This window comes from Chiloscyllium punctatum, chromosome 30, assembly GCF_047496795.1.
Source record: "Chiloscyllium punctatum isolate Juve2018m chromosome 30, sChiPun1.3, whole genome shotgun sequence".
NCBI classification, from domain to species: domain Eukaryota; kingdom Metazoa; phylum Chordata; class Chondrichthyes; order Orectolobiformes; family Hemiscylliidae; genus Chiloscyllium; species Chiloscyllium punctatum.
Window position 1 is genome coordinate 64,196,143 of NC_092768.1, and position 15,578 is coordinate 64,211,720.

Below are 15,578 nucleotides of genomic sequence, written 5' to 3' on the forward strand. Positions count from 1 at the left end.
ACGTTCATCCATGATATCAAGGCTAATCACCATTCGTGGTATTCCTCATATGGCATTAGTATCTTTCCTAAATTGAGGATTATAATTCCTCATACTGTAGTCCAAGTGCGGTCGAACAGAGCCACAATACATTGGAAATAATACTTCCTTCTCATGACCTGATATCCTTCTGCAGCTTTCACAACAGACTTCTACAACTGCTACTAGACTTCAATGACTTATTAAAAACTTCTCCAAGATGCAATTCTAAAAATCTGTACATCAGACTTTCTTCTTCAAATATTCGACAAATAATCTCCACACATTTCCCTCCTGACAAGTATGATAAAGTCAAATCGTTGCTATTTATCAAATCATGAGGAACATGGATAGGTTGACTCGTGTTTTTCTGCTGGTGAGGAAGTCAAAACTTAGAAAACATCGGTTTTAAATTAGTGGGTAAGGATTTAAAAGGGACGTCAGGGGCAACATTTTCAGTCGTGTTCAGAATGAGCTGACAGAGAAATTGTTGGAGACTGGTACAACTGTAACATTTAATGGCATCTGGATGGATATATGAGTAACAAGGTTCAGAGGGATGTAGGCCAAAAGTTGGCAAATGGGACCTACTAATTTAGGATAACTGTCCTCAATGGTCAAGTTGGAAGGAAGGGCCACTTTCCGTGTTGTATTGTTCAAGGACTTGATGACTCTAGAACAACCGCAAAAATGTTGCAAATAATTCCGTCAAGACGATTTCAAGTTCCAAATCTTCGGTCAATCTTCCTCTCTTGTGCTACAAGTTCATTTCCTGATGGCATAACTTACGGATTAGTTGCTGGATCCATTCCTGTAAATTGGTTCTGCATTCTTTCTAATTCCGATTTTTTTTAACGAATGTAGCTAGTGTTTATGGACTTACAATCAATATTTCTAATACCATATTTCGATGAATATTGAAACACAACTTTAGCACCAGATAATGAGCAATTGAGTCAAAATCGATCGGACGCAGTGAGACAATGATCCTCTCTTCGTGTGGTGTACATCCGTGACTCTATAATTCAACGAAGAATCATTCCCACAACTTCAGCTGTGTCAGGATCTAGTTTGCGGTGAAAGCCTGTCAATCTGCTAAGGTAACGTTCGTCTGGGTCTCTGCAAAGGATTTGGTGAAATCTTTGGGTCTTGACAATTTGTTCTTCAAACAAAGTACATATTTCATGAATTAAGTTCTTTTAATATGAAAATTTGCCACATTCCAGCAGCTGTGATGGCCGAGAGGTTAAGGCGTTGGATTTGAAATCTAATGGGGTCTCCCTGCGCAGGTTCGAATCCTGATCACAGCGTTGAATCTTTTAAAAGTCATTAATTCCTTTGCAGAATTTGGGTTTCGTGGAGCTTGAGCTTTGCATTCAATCGAAAGTAAATTTTCAACTGTGAAGAATCCGAAGTAATTTCAAGACGTCTAATTGAATAAATTATATGTCGAGACACAAAAAGTAATCAACTTCCAACACGAATCAGTTTCAAAACATTTGTCGAACTATCGTGAAATTTGGATGTTCGGAGGGGTGGAATTAAGCAAAACAAGAAGCAATGCAATTTACCTGCAGGTGATGAGTTTTTTTTAGGATCAGTTGAAAGTCAAGCTGAGAAAGTTCAACCTAATTTACAACTGACTCTCAAGGCCAATAATCTATTATATCAGCAGTCAATGAATTAGAAAAAGCAACTCCATGTGTGGAAAGGAACTCGACTGATCCAGGTTCCTGGCTTGAGGTGTGATAAGGCAAGGCGATATCAGCGGAGTAGAATTTTCTGGAAATATTAGAAATGGAATGTTAACGGGCTTCTGCTGTCCACATTCGTAAGAAACTGTGCATTAAGAACTGAATTTGAAAATTAACGATGAAAATCAGACTTAGCCCTCTGCTTGTGGGCTAGCATTGTTCAGAGCAATAGGTTGTTGTTGAGGCTAAAATTGACCAAAATAATCGATGGGGATCTTATCCACGACCTTCGTTGGAGCAGTTGGTGTGGAGAGCTCACATGAAGAACCAAATACCAATTATTCATCTTGGCTATCTGAATTGCTGAGTTAAACATACTACCAGTTTAATGTAAAAACCTTTGCTCTCAGAGCTAGATATTTTCATGTCAGCATGTTCCGATCTGAGAAGATACTCCATGAAGTAGATGTGACTTAAATTTTGACTATAACGTCAGAGATGTTGACACATTTCTGCCCCAAAACAGCACTACCATTGGTATCAAATCAAACTGAACAAAGAACTAGTTCACTTAGACATTTCCTGTCTGCAGACTCTGCCAATGGACCGTTCAGGCCCGATGTAGGAATAGGGCGTGGTGACATCTGTTCGGATGTGGATCACTTCATTCTTGCTCACGATCCATAAACCGCAATTCATTTTGAACTTCTTAGCCATCAGCATGATAAGTGGTACATAATGCATAGGTTTGCTTCTCGAAAGAAAGAGCGAAATCTTATTCAATGCAGACGCAAATTCGAGTTGTCCCTGGTCGACCAGACAACAGATATCGCGAAACAAAGTGAATACAGAAAACAATCAATGTTTTCTGGGAGTCAAAAAGATGTACTTGGAGAACGGAAACATATATTTGGAACTAAAGTCACATACCACTTTCAGACTAAATTTTCTTGAACCGTTATCTTAATTTGACCTTCATGTCCACCGTTGCTGCAAAAATTATCTTAACAACTCAGAACTTTGTGTGCTTTGATATTGTCTCCTTCATGTTTCCATTGATTTTGAAACTAAAAACGGGCAATAGTAATGCACCCTATTTCACTTGCAAAGATCAGAAGAAGATCAATTTATAAGAGAACAGAAATAAAGCTACGTCTGTCTTTCGAGAGAAAACACAGTTACCATTTCGACTCCAAGAAGTCTTCTTCAGAAGTCAGCGCAATGAACTCGAAATAGTAGACCGAAAACGAAAAGAAGCCATAATGCCGCGAATACACCACCCGCAAGCGCATCAAGTCCTACTCGAATATGTTGTATTACTACTCTCAACATCAGTGGAGAACGGAACAAAGCTCATTCTGCAGTTGCCAACCTGGTATGACGTAGTTTGTAAAGTCAGAAACATGATTCGGTAAAAAGCGGGATGAAAGCGGGATATCAGAAGTCTGAAAAAAGCAAGTGCGTGCTTTGCTTTGAAGAAGGTTGGCAGTGATGAAAATGGAGATTAACTCCAGTGAGGGGGGGCTTCATTAATCCTCAGAATCGTTGCAACACACAGCAATTCTTTTTGCTGGGTTTCTGTTCTGCCATTTTATAATCACGACTGCTGTCGGGTTTGGTTTCCATTCCAGGCTTAGGTGACTGCCTGATGGAAGTTTGCACATACGCCCAATTTCTGTGTGGTAGCTCTGGTTTGCTGCCACATTCTGAACATTTGCAGGTTATTTGGATTCACCATTGAACGCACACGGTTACAGAGACAGTGATGAGGAGAGTGTCTGGATAGGACGTACTTCAGAGGATTTTAGTGAACTTGAATAGACAGAGTGGGGTAAGTCTGCTGTTTCCTGGGTGAGCTACATGGACAGAGAGGGGTCAGGGTATTCTTCCCTGAGGGAGAGACATTGACAGAGTTGGATTAGTTGCTCTTACCTGTGTCAGTCACACAGATACAGGAGGGTCAGTCTGCCCTTCCCTGGGCGAATTTCTTTCACAGAGTGGTGACAGTCTGCTCTTCCCTGACTGAGTGAAACAGAAAGAGCGGGGTTAGTATTCTCTTCCCTCGATAATTTATGTTGACAGTCTGGCTTCCGTCTGTTCTTCTCTGGCGAGTTATATTGGTAGAGTGGGGTTAGTGTTCATTCATTGGGTGAGTGCCATAGACAGAATGGGATCAGTTCAGTCTGCTCTTCCCTGAGTGAATGACATTTACAGAGTGGGGTCAGACTGCTCTTCAGTGAATGACTTTTATTGACCGTGTGGGATCCGTCTGCAGAGTTACACTGAGAGTGTGGGGTCAGTCTGTCCTTCCTTCGGTGAGTAACACTGACTGAGTGGCGTCAGTTTGCTCTTCCCTCAGTGAGTTACATTTACAGAGTGGTATCAGTCTACTCTTTCCTGTGCGAGTTACATTGAGAGAGTGGTGTCAGTCTGTTTTTCATGGAATGAGTTATTTGGACAGTGTGGAATCAATCTGCTCTTTCCTGGGTGAGTTGCATTGACAGAATGCGGTCAGTCTGCAATTTCCTAGTTGTGTTAAAGTGATCTCGTGAGGTCAGGGTGCTCTTCTCTGGTTGAGTCTCATTGACAGATTGGGCTTCATCTGCTCTTCCCTGGGAGAGTCACATTAACAGAATGGGGTCAGTCTGCTCCTTTCTGAGTGAGTAATATCACAGAGTGCACTCAGTCTGTTCTTCCCTGGGTGAGCTACGTTAAGAGAGTGGTGTCAGTCTGCTCCTCCACGGGCGTGTTACTTTCTCAGAGTCGTGACAGTCTGCTCTTCTCTATCTGAGTTTAACAGCAAGTATGGTTTCATTACTGTCTTCGCTGGATGATTCACATAGATAGAATGGAATAATCTTCTCTTCTCTGAGTGAGTTACTTTGACAGAGTGGGTTCAGGCTCGTCTCCCTGCTTGTGTTTCATTGACAGAATCAGATCAGGCTGCTCTTTCCTGGATGAGTGACAGAGACAGAATGGGTACAGCCTGCTCTTCTCTGAGTGAGTTACGTTGACAGAGTAGCATCAGTCTGCTCTTTCTTGTGTAAATTTTACTGACTGAGTGGTGTCACTCTGCCATTTCCTGGGTGAGTTACATATAAAGTGTTGGGTCAGTCTGCTCTTCCCTGGATGACTAACATTGACAGAGTGGCGCCAGTCTACTCTTCCCTGGCTGAGTTACATGAACAGAGTGCGGTCAGGCCATAATTTCCTCGTTGAGTTACATTGATCGTGTGATGTCAGACTTCTGTCCCCTGGTTGAGTTACATTGACAGAGTGGGATCCATCTGCTCTTCCCTGGATGGGTTACGTTAGCTGTTTGGGGTCGGTCTGCTTTCCGCAATCCAGGAACTCCATCTCTAGCGGTTTCTTGTCAGTACCTCCATACTAAGGATTTGAGAAGTTAGCAAAAGTAACTCGTCCCTTCCATCTTTGGGATAATTAGGGATGGGCAGTGAATCTTATCTCATTGAAAGACAACTGTGTCCCAGAAATGCATTTCTAATAATTGCATGTTCTAATTCGAAACTGCAAGCGGTCGGGAATAACTTGAGGCGAGGTGCAGGGTAGAATAATTAAAGTCAAATGCACTGATGCCTTGGAGACATGATACAAGATGTGAGTGTGGAGCTGATGGTGCAAGGCTCAGTGTCAGTGCTATTGGTTCAGCATTTATTGCTCACTGTTCGCAATGACTCACACACCACTGCTGTCAATTCACAACAATGAGCCTGTTCATCTTGGTTTGAAAATCCCTGCGTGTGTATTAACGTGGTTAATGGGACGCGAGAGGAGATGAACACATCTTCTTTATTCTGTCAGTTGAAACAGACGAAAATATCTGTTGGATGCCAATGCAAGAGGATACTGTCTTTTTCTGTGCCTTTTTAGTGGGGCATGCTAGCATTGAAATGTCTGTTTTTGCAAAAGCAGAGTTTGATTGCCATTCATACTGAGCAACATTAATACAGAAAACGCGTTTTAGAATTCCTGTGATCAAGTGGTTCAGGCATTGCACATATGGACGAGAAATCTGGCTTTTAACGTGGCGTCATGGCCTAGCTGGTGAAAGCAGCTCCCATCACACTGGTGCCTGCTCATTGTATTGAAAGCTCGTTATTTCTTGCCAGTATTGTGTTGTTGATCGAGGAACTCAGTGTCCTGTTTGAATTGCTGTGCATTCTAATTTCGCGTTCCGGCTTCATTTTCCTGGTTTAAATCCAGTCGTGTAGGTTGCTCTTTTTAACTATATTTTAACCTGGAGATTCTTCCCGCAGTTCCACAAGCACTTCTGCTTCTCATCCTCTTATTCTCATTCCTTCATTCCCAGTTTTGTGGAAATTAAGTGGTGAGGCAGGAGACACTGCAGCATTCCCGGGAAATGTTGTGGTAATGGCACTGACACCACGACATGATCACCCTCATTCTCTGCTGTCACCATTCATTCGTTGTACACCAACAGTAAATGCATCGTTGTTCTTCTTCAGCTGTCATGTAATTACTTTCTTTTTCTGTTGGATAAGGAATTCAAGTTTAACTTCGAAAGGGTCTTTAGATTTTGAGGAAGAAATGTCTCCTTGCCTCAGGTCGAAGTGACAGACGCATTATCCAGAGAATGTGAGACTACTTCGACCGACTCCAGCCAGGCGTTAGAAAGCCTCTCAGCAGTTCGAATCTCAAACTGTCTCTGAATGTCAGGCTTTTCAAGAGCAGAAATGGGAAATGAGGGATATGGTGAGCCAGAGAGTCGGAGAATGTGAACAAGGCCCAGGAGGATACAGAGACAAATATAGAAAAAACAAAGACACATATTGAGGCAGACACTGAAAGAAACAATTCTCCATTCGGCGTGACTGCTAAATAACGGAAACTAAAAGGAAATGTAGCCATTAAAACATAGCCTTCCACCAGCTCAGGAAAATGAAAGTAACATGACAGCTGATTAAGTCCTTTTAAGATTGTAAATTCTATGTTTGTAAGCTCAGGAGTGATTTTGATAAATAACCTGATTCGACAGGTAAGATTAACATTTTCCCAACAGTATAATCTAGAAATCTATAAGTAACCTGATTCCTGTCTATCTTAAGGAAAAAAAAACTGTTTCTCTCCACAGATGTTGCCAGTTGTAGCGGTTTCTCTATCAATTCTCGTTTTTAGATCATATTTCCAATACCTGTATCTTTGTGATTTTTGATAACCTGGCACAAAACCAAGCATTACCAGGTTCGGACCAGTGGTAAGAAATACTGGTACCACGATATATTTATACAATAAAACATGCATTCCCTGTCCAAGAATAGTACCAACACTATTGTGGATAGAGTTCCAATTCCGAACTACGAGATTACACGGAATGAAGACAGACGCTCTTGCACTTATTCTCAATGAAATGGATTTTCCATTTAATTTCTGATCAGTTCCCCTGCAGATTGGTTTCTACTCGTCTTCAAGTTTTGCAGAATGGAAAATCCAATTTGGCCCATGGTGCAGTCTGGTTTAAAGACATTCATCTATTCTATTCCCAGTTTCCAGCTTTGGTCCATAATCTTATGTGTTCTGATGCTTCCAGTGCAAATGACAATGAGGTTCTCGCTTTGATCTTAGATGACACAACAATGGGATTGAAGTTTGACATACTCACACTGTGTTATTACCCACGTCGTGTCTCCCACAGAAAGAGAGACACAGACACATTCGCCAAGAATCGCAATAACGTCATATTCCCAGGCACCAACCTAAGCCCTAAGTTCATCTGTCTATATTCCATGTATTAAAGTAGATGCATTTCAGGCCACCAGTTCTTTTGCATTTATCTGCTCTCTGCCTAATCTTCCCATTATTAATACTATCTTCCAGATTCTCAGCGTTTCCAGTTTCCACCTCACTGCCAACCTGTTTAATCTTGTGGTTCCCAGTCCCCTGCCACATTAGTATAAAACCTCCCCAACAGCAGTAGCAAAAACTCCCGAAAGGACATACGTTCCCGCCTGTTTCAGATGTAGGTCGTCAATTTTCTTATAGTCTCACATTCCCCAGAACTGGTCACAAAATCCAACAAATCTGAAACCCGCCCTGCAGCACCATTCCTCAACTCACGTGTTCACCGTGCCGTTTCTTAATTCATTTCTACGCTGGCAGTCACATGGCACCGGCAGTAATCCCGAGATTACTACCTTTGAGGTCATCCTCTTTAATTTCTCTCCACGCTCCCTGAATTCTCCCTGCAGGTCCACATCTCGTTTTTTTTTCGTTGGTGCCTGTATGCACCAAGACAACTGGCTGTTCACGATCCCCTTTTCGAATGCTCTTCAGCCGATGGGCGACATCCCTGGCCTGAGCACCTGGGAGGCAACATAACTCTCCAGAATTGCTGATGCTCCACAGTGAGTCCACCCGCAGTTCCAGAGTGGCCACGCGGTCAAACAAGTGCTGCAGCTGGACACACGTCTTGCAAGTGTAAGTTTAGAAAAGCTTTACAAGGATTTGCAAGGTTTGCAGTGCTTGGACATGAGAACAAAACTGAATAGGCTTTGTCAGATTCCCAGGAGCTTCAGGGCTTAGATATGGACGCACAGAAGCTTATAAAATCATGAGGAAGACAGACAGAGGAAATAGTCAGGGAGCACTTCTTCACAAGACACGCGAGTTCAGATCTACATAGCAAATGTCTCATGTGAGAGAGGAAAGTTTTAAAAGGGATGTGAGGGACACATGTTTTTCACACAGAACTTTTGTGTGTGGAATGAATTGCCACATTTAGTGGCAGAGTCTGGTGCACTCACAACATTTCAAAGGCATCTGAATGGGTTTATAGACAGCAAGACCTCGGAGAGATAAGGCACAAATATTGGCAGAAATGTATGGATTAATTTCGGTTATCTATTCAGCAAGGGCAAGTTGGATCGCGGGATTTGTTTCCATGCTCGAAAAGTCTGAGATGCTCCAGCCACCGGCAACGGTTTGAATACACCATTTGCAAAAAAATGCATGATGTTTGTAACTCAGCCAGCGAGTTTGGCTATTTTGTTTGGAGGGTGGATGAGCCCAACCGATCTAGAGATTAAGGTTTTCTGGATATTTACTGCCAATGACGATTCTTCTTGACACTTTCCCAAGTTCGCCATCAGAGATATTGGCTGAAGAAAAATATCTCACATATCGCATTACCCACTTTGCTCTCCAGCGAATCCACAAACTGACAGCTCTTATTGTGGAACAGAATCAAAACTGAAAAGGCAGTACCATGATCAGACACACCGAAGCTTAAGTGCTGTCTGTGAGGCACTGTGAGTCGTCTCTGACATGAACTGCTCGCACAAATAACAGCGAGGCAATTCAAAACCTACTGGAGATTTAGTGTATTGCCAAGTCCCAGAAAGTGCTCAAGTATCGTAAAACAAAACACAACAACGAACCATTAAAAGTGAACATTTCCAATTATATCCGTGATTAAATTAGGCCATCAATGTGCCGGTGCCCCCATCTAATCGAGAGAGACAATCACCTTTATCCCTCACCAGGACAGTAATGAAGGAAATGAAAGTATAGCAACTTTTCACATCGCGATAGCCCACCTTTTCGCCACAACATCAAAAAACGGCAAAGAGATTCAATGCAGGATCGTCTTTCGAAATAACGATGAAATAACTATGTCTATTCACTTTCAGAGTAAATGGGGAACAACACAAGTTGTCTGGAATATGAATAACCAACATAGACGACTTTGGTCTCAGATTCTACTGATGCACAGACCTTGGGTGTACCTTGGGTGATTGCCCTACACCCAGAAATCTTCTGGCTGCCTTCTGTTTGCCCTGTCACATTAAACTTGTGCTGCTCTAATCGAATTTGTAGTTCTTGCCATTTGTCCGTATTGCTACTAGGGATAGCTGGTCGTGGCAACTCGTGACTGCCACACAAATTCTTTGTCAAAATTGGATGGTCCCACAACGTGATTCGCAGTGCACGAACTTCGCAACGAGGATATGCCACGCAACAAGTTAAAAAGCACGCTTCCATTTATTAAAATAAGTTTCTTGGAACTGACAGCCAGATTCCTCCTTACACTCGGAATTATGACAACACATAAACCAACAGCCTCTCTAAGAGACAAGTGACCAATGCCCATCTTGTGCCAGACAAACGTAGTTGACAAGATTGCACGCAGGGACTGCACAGAAAACTATAGAGGAGAAGCAGACGACCATCGAGCTGCATTCATGCAGTTCAGTTACCCTGTAAACCCCATGCACAGCTGTTCCTTGTAGGTACACACAGGGCACTGAGTGTCTCTGACTCCGGGACTTGGAACTCTGATTATATGACCGTCTGCAGCACTGGTTACTTCCTTGTGTGAGGTCACTCCCGATGGAACATATGTAAAACACGTATTTGAGAAATACGTCCAAAATAGTACCCAAGAGATGTATTTCTGTTGTGTCTCTAGTCCTGTTCCTGACATGACATCCAGCATTGTACTTATTGAGTGCTTCCTGACGGTTCGGTGCATGCTTCCGTGATCGCATTGTGTGCTGTAACCTGCGTTTTAGCTGCAATTACGTGCGTTTGAAACCCAGGACCACCGGCCTCTATTTTGTTTTCCTCTTATCGTGCGCAATTGCAACACAGTAAACGATCAATTAATATTGGGAAATGACATACACAGGCGTGTGAAAAGCCCAGTTTCCGTGGCAATTCTGCAATGGTTAGAGATTACTTTGATTCAGGAGATAAGGATGGAAAGTGTGTTTGAGTAGAGATGAGGAACATTGAGGAAAGAGGAAACCAGCTGGTGGAGCTTACAAGAACACTAACAGTAAGCATAGTGTAAAAAAAAAGACAGGAAAAAATACCGCCTGTGAATGATAAAAGAAGGCAAGAATCATGGGAGGCATTAATTTCCCTTCTTACTCTCCCGTTTGAATTGTAAAGAAACTTTGAAGAAAAACAATCGAAAAGTTATATATGCCCCATCGAACAAAGTGTGCTGTACCTTGGTCATTGATTACTGTAGATTAGAATACTTACAATGTGCAAACAGGCCCTTCGGCCCAGCAACTCCACACCGAACCGCCCGAGCCCAAATGCATTCCTCTCCTTTAACCCTGTCAATTTAGCACCGCCATTTCAACTAATCGGTACATTTTTGGAATGTGGGAGAAAACCAGAGCAAGCGCACGCAGCCACGGGGAGAATGTGCAAACTCCACACATGCAGTTGCTTGAGGTGGGAATTGACCCTGACTCTGTGGCATTGTGAAACAGCAGCGCTCACGATGGTGTCAGCGTGAGATGGGACTTATTTGCCTTCTTTAATTGGGAAAATTCTCTGTCATTGTGAGCATCTGGAAAGACCAGTTCCCTCGCCAGAAAAAGAAATGAATATGTCATTAACCTTTGTTTGTTTCATGTCCAAGAATACTCAGATCAATAGCTCCTTTCAATGAATAATCTTGACTCAATTTGGCTGCAAATATCTTTTCCTAACTTTGTGTTTTTCTTCTTTTACATTGGTGTCTCGCATCTTACAAATGACAGCAAAGGTATGAAAGGAGATGGAAGCATTTCACTCATCAAGTCAGCGGCAGCTTTCAATGAGATCACGGCTGATTGGGTCAGTGCTCAAGGGTGCGGTGCTGTCTGTAGTCATGGCCGAGTGGTTAAGCAAATGCATTGCAGGAAGATTCAAATCAAGCTGATGATAACAACAGCTCGTTTTGAGCCGCTAATTTGCAGTGAAGTGGTGGCGCCAAGAAAAGGTGTCACGCAGCTCGTCTAATTCCACATCCTGAGCTCGAAATGACCAGATGTCTCTCGCTGAGTTTCGGCAGGGTCTTGCTTAGACGACATCATGACACGTTTTCACTGGAGTGGATCATGAAATCGCGTCGGGACTGTGAATAAAACGATGGAAACTTCCAGCAGAGAAGGAGGCGACCCTGAAGCAGGCAGCTGAGGACAAATGTTTCTCCTTTGCCAGTGAAAGGCACGGCTGCACAAATTGGAAACTTCGAAGTGAAGCAGTGTTGGTGATTATCTTCGCTGCTTGTTCACCTTTTAAATTCTGATTCCGTGAAAGTCCATGGCATTACATATCGAGAATCTGCCAACGTTCATCTGGACTCTGGGACAATGAAAAACACTGGAACACACAAGACACTATTCAAATATTGACTGGGATCACTACAGTACGAGTACTATAGATGGTTCAGTTTTTGTCGAATCCTGCTGACTCCGTTATGAATGCTTTCCTGCTGGAAAAATTCAACGTTCAGAAAGCCTGTTTGGAAACCAGGCCTGTAATTTGATTAGACTTGAGAAACTCGAGTTCTTCATCAGAAATGCTCCACATTTAAAACATTGTCTTTGTTTCTCTTTCCAGATACACTGCTCAACACATCGGGTTTCTGCAGTTGTTATTGAACGTACTGAGCAGAAGTGCTGCTTTTCATTACATTCCTCTCATCCCTTGTCCTCTGTTCTCTGACTCTGGTCATTGGCAACACTTCTTCCTGCTAGTCAGAGTGCTCATTCCCCACTGCTCCCTCTCCCATCATTACAAGTAACCGCAGGAAACTGCCACTTAACCATCTTTGTTCCAAAGTGAAACTCACCAGCCTAGGAACTCTCTCCACCAAACGGGACGTCTCATCCCTGAACATGGTGCAAGCCAGAGGATTGTGAAGAGGTACTGTGAAAATATTGTCAGTTGGCAGCTGGAAAAATGTTTAGGAAGCAAACCATATAATTTAGGCTCCAGCTTTGGAAATCTTGAGAAACTCTTTGGGAAATGGAATCAGAGGAGATTGAAGAAGTGTAAATTGTCAGTCCGAGAAGAGGAAGGGACATTGACTCTGATGTTCTCGACACAGGAACTGATCTGAGACACTGAAAGAATTCTCGCTCCCGTACGTGACGAATACAAACTTCATCTGGACTGTGGGACAATGAAAAACTCTGGAACACTCAAGACAATATCCAAGTATTGACTGAGATCACTACAGTACGAGTACTATAGATGTGTCAGTTTTTGTCCAGTGTGTGCGGGAGGGCTTCCTGACACAGTATGTAGACATGCCTTCAAGGGAAGAAGCCACTTTGGATTTAGTACTGTGTAACGAGCCTGGCCAGGTTTTAGATTTGGAAGTAGGTGAGCACTGTGGAGACAGCGATCACAATTCTCTCAGGTTTACTTTCGTGATGGAAAGGGATAGGTCCCCTCCACGGAGCAAGAGTTTCAACTGGTGGAAGGGAAATCACGATGCAATGAGGTAAGATTTAGGAAACGTAGAATGGGTTAGGAAACTGCAGAGGGTGAGCACATTAAAATGTGGAGCTTATTTAAGGAAAAGCTCCTGTGTGTCCTAGATTTGTATGTACCTGTCAGGCAGGGAGGAAGATATAGAACGCATGAGTCGTGGTTTACTAAGGAAGTGGAATCCCTGGTCAAGAAGAACAAGAAGTCTTATGTTATGACAAAACGTGAAAACTCAGTTAGAGCGCTCGAGGGTTCCAACGATATCAGGAAAGACCTAAAAAGAGAGCTGAGAAGAGCCAGGAGGAGACATGAGAAGTTGTTGGCAGATAGGATCAGGGTTAACGCTAAGGCTTTCCATAGGTATGTCAGGAATAAAAGAATGACGAGAGTTAAATTTGGGACAATCAAGGATCATCGTGGGAAGTCGTGTTTGGAGTCAGTGGAGATAGAGGAAGCACTAAATAAATATTTTTCGACAGAGTTCGCTATAGATAATGAAAATGTTGGCGAGGAAGATACAGAGATACTTGCGTCTAGACTAGAAGAGATTGAGGTTCACAAGGAAGAGATATTTGAAATACTGCAGAGTGTGAAAATAGATAAGTCAGCTAGACCGGATGGGATCTATCTGATGTTGTTTAGCAAATGCACTGCAGGAAGTTACAAATCAAGCTGATGCTAACGTCGGCTCGTTTTGAGCCGCTAATTTGCAGTGAAGTGGCGGCGCCAATAAAAGGTGTCACGCAGTTCGTCTAATTCCACAACCTGAGCTCGAAATGACCAGATGTCTCTCGCTGAGTTTCGGCAGGGTCTTGCTTAGACGGCACCATGACACGCTTTCACTGGAGTGGATCATGACATCGCGTCGGGACTGTGAATAAAACGATGGACACTTCCAGCAGAGAAGGAGGCGACCCTGAAGCAGGCAGCTGAGGACAAATGTTTCTCCTTTGCCAGTGAAAGGCACTGCTTCACAAATTGGAAACTTCGAAGTGAAGCAGTGTTGGTGATTATCTTCGCTGCTTGTTCACCTTTTGAATTCTGATTCCGTGAACGTCCATGGCATTACATATCGGCATTCTGCCAGTGGGGAGCGTGTCTGTTGGGCCAGTGGCGTAATGGATAACGTGTCTGACTTCGTATCAGAAAATTGTAGGTTCGAGTCCTATCTGGCTCACGGGCAATGTCTCTCTTTAACTGTGCCCCACGTTGGCACTCCCCTGTGAAGTCCTGCCGGGGCGTTGCTTATGTGCTTCCGCGTTTAAAACTTGCATTCGTCCTATTGTCCATTTCAAATTCCAGCTCACCACAACCGAGCCCTCTGTCGGTTTGGGGGGACCTTTCTGTGTGTCTCCCTTTGTGGGTGAAAATGAGCCTGAGTTCCTCCAAAGAGTTACAAGTCGTTGTGCAAGTGTCATACATCTGCCCCATTATTTTGCCATTTAAGAACACAGGATAAAGTCATTGCCATTTGCCCTGGCAACATTAGAACACACGAGACTTTAGGCCAAAGTTGGAAACTGCGACTGGAATAGATGGCTCTCTGATTAGCCGCAATGCACACAGGCGGAATGGCCTTTTGCCACTTTGTAAATCTACGAAGACAAGTTGAAAATAATCTGCAACGAAAATGATCATAAAAGGTGTTTTATTTACACTAAATACGATAGTATCTATCGCCTTGTCTTGATATTTACTTGTGAAGATTCGGTACTCTCAGCACCGTGGCCCGGATCATATTCCCGCTCATGGAATGGTTGTATTGTTCAGCTAACATATCGGTGTACCAGTACTTCTGCCGATTTTCCGATGCTAGCAGGTCATTGGTTTTGTCCAAAACATTATGAATGTTAACATAATACAAATAGCTGCAGTTGCTGGAAATCTGAGCCAAAAACGAAAATTGTTTGCGGAACGCAGAAAGACTGGCAACAGAAACATCGACTTTCCTGCTCCTCGGATGCTGCTGTGCTTTTCCAGAATTTTCTGATCTAAAATCAGGTTTCCAGCATCTGCAGTCCTCACTTTTGCCGAGTTCTTTCAGTGTCGCTGGTTCCCAATTCAAGAACTCCATCTCTAGCGGTTTCATGTCTGGACCTCTATGCTGTGGAATTGGAGAGTGAAGAAAAGTAACTCACCCCCTCCATCTCTGGGGTAATTAGGGGCTGAAAGTGAATCGTATCACATTGAAGTATATCTACAAGCGACTTAATCTCTGTCTTTTATTGGGAACCATCTCTTTCATTGTAACCATCAGGAATGACCATTTCGTTCGCTTAAAAACGAAATGAATCTGTCACTAACCTTTGTTTGTTTCATGTCCAAGAATACTCAGATCAATAGCTCCCTTGATTACCTCTGCTGGTCATGTTCGCAAAGAGATCTAGCAAATTGCCAAGTGTGATTTTCCTTTCAATAAATAATTTTGACTCAATTTGGCTGCAAATATCTTTTCCTAACTTTGTGCTTTTCTTCTTTTACATTGGTGTCTCGCACCTTACAAATGACAGCAAAGGGATGAATGGAGATGGAAACATTTAACTCAAGTCAGCGGCAGCTTTCAATGAGATCACGGCTGATTTGGTCAGTGCTCAGGGTGCGGCATTGTCT

At 43.0% G+C, this 15,578-nt stretch overlaps 1 non-coding gene across 1 annotated transcript; it reads left to right on the forward strand.

Annotated features, from left to right (window-relative positions):
- Nucleotides 1–1,246: 1,246 nt before the first annotated feature.
- On the forward strand, nt 1,247–1,328 carry trnas-uga (transfer RNA serine (anticodon UGA)). The gene has a single exon. It is a non-coding gene; the product is annotated as a tRNA-Ser (tRNA).
- The last annotated feature ends 14,250 nt before the right edge of the window (nt 1,329–15,578 follow it).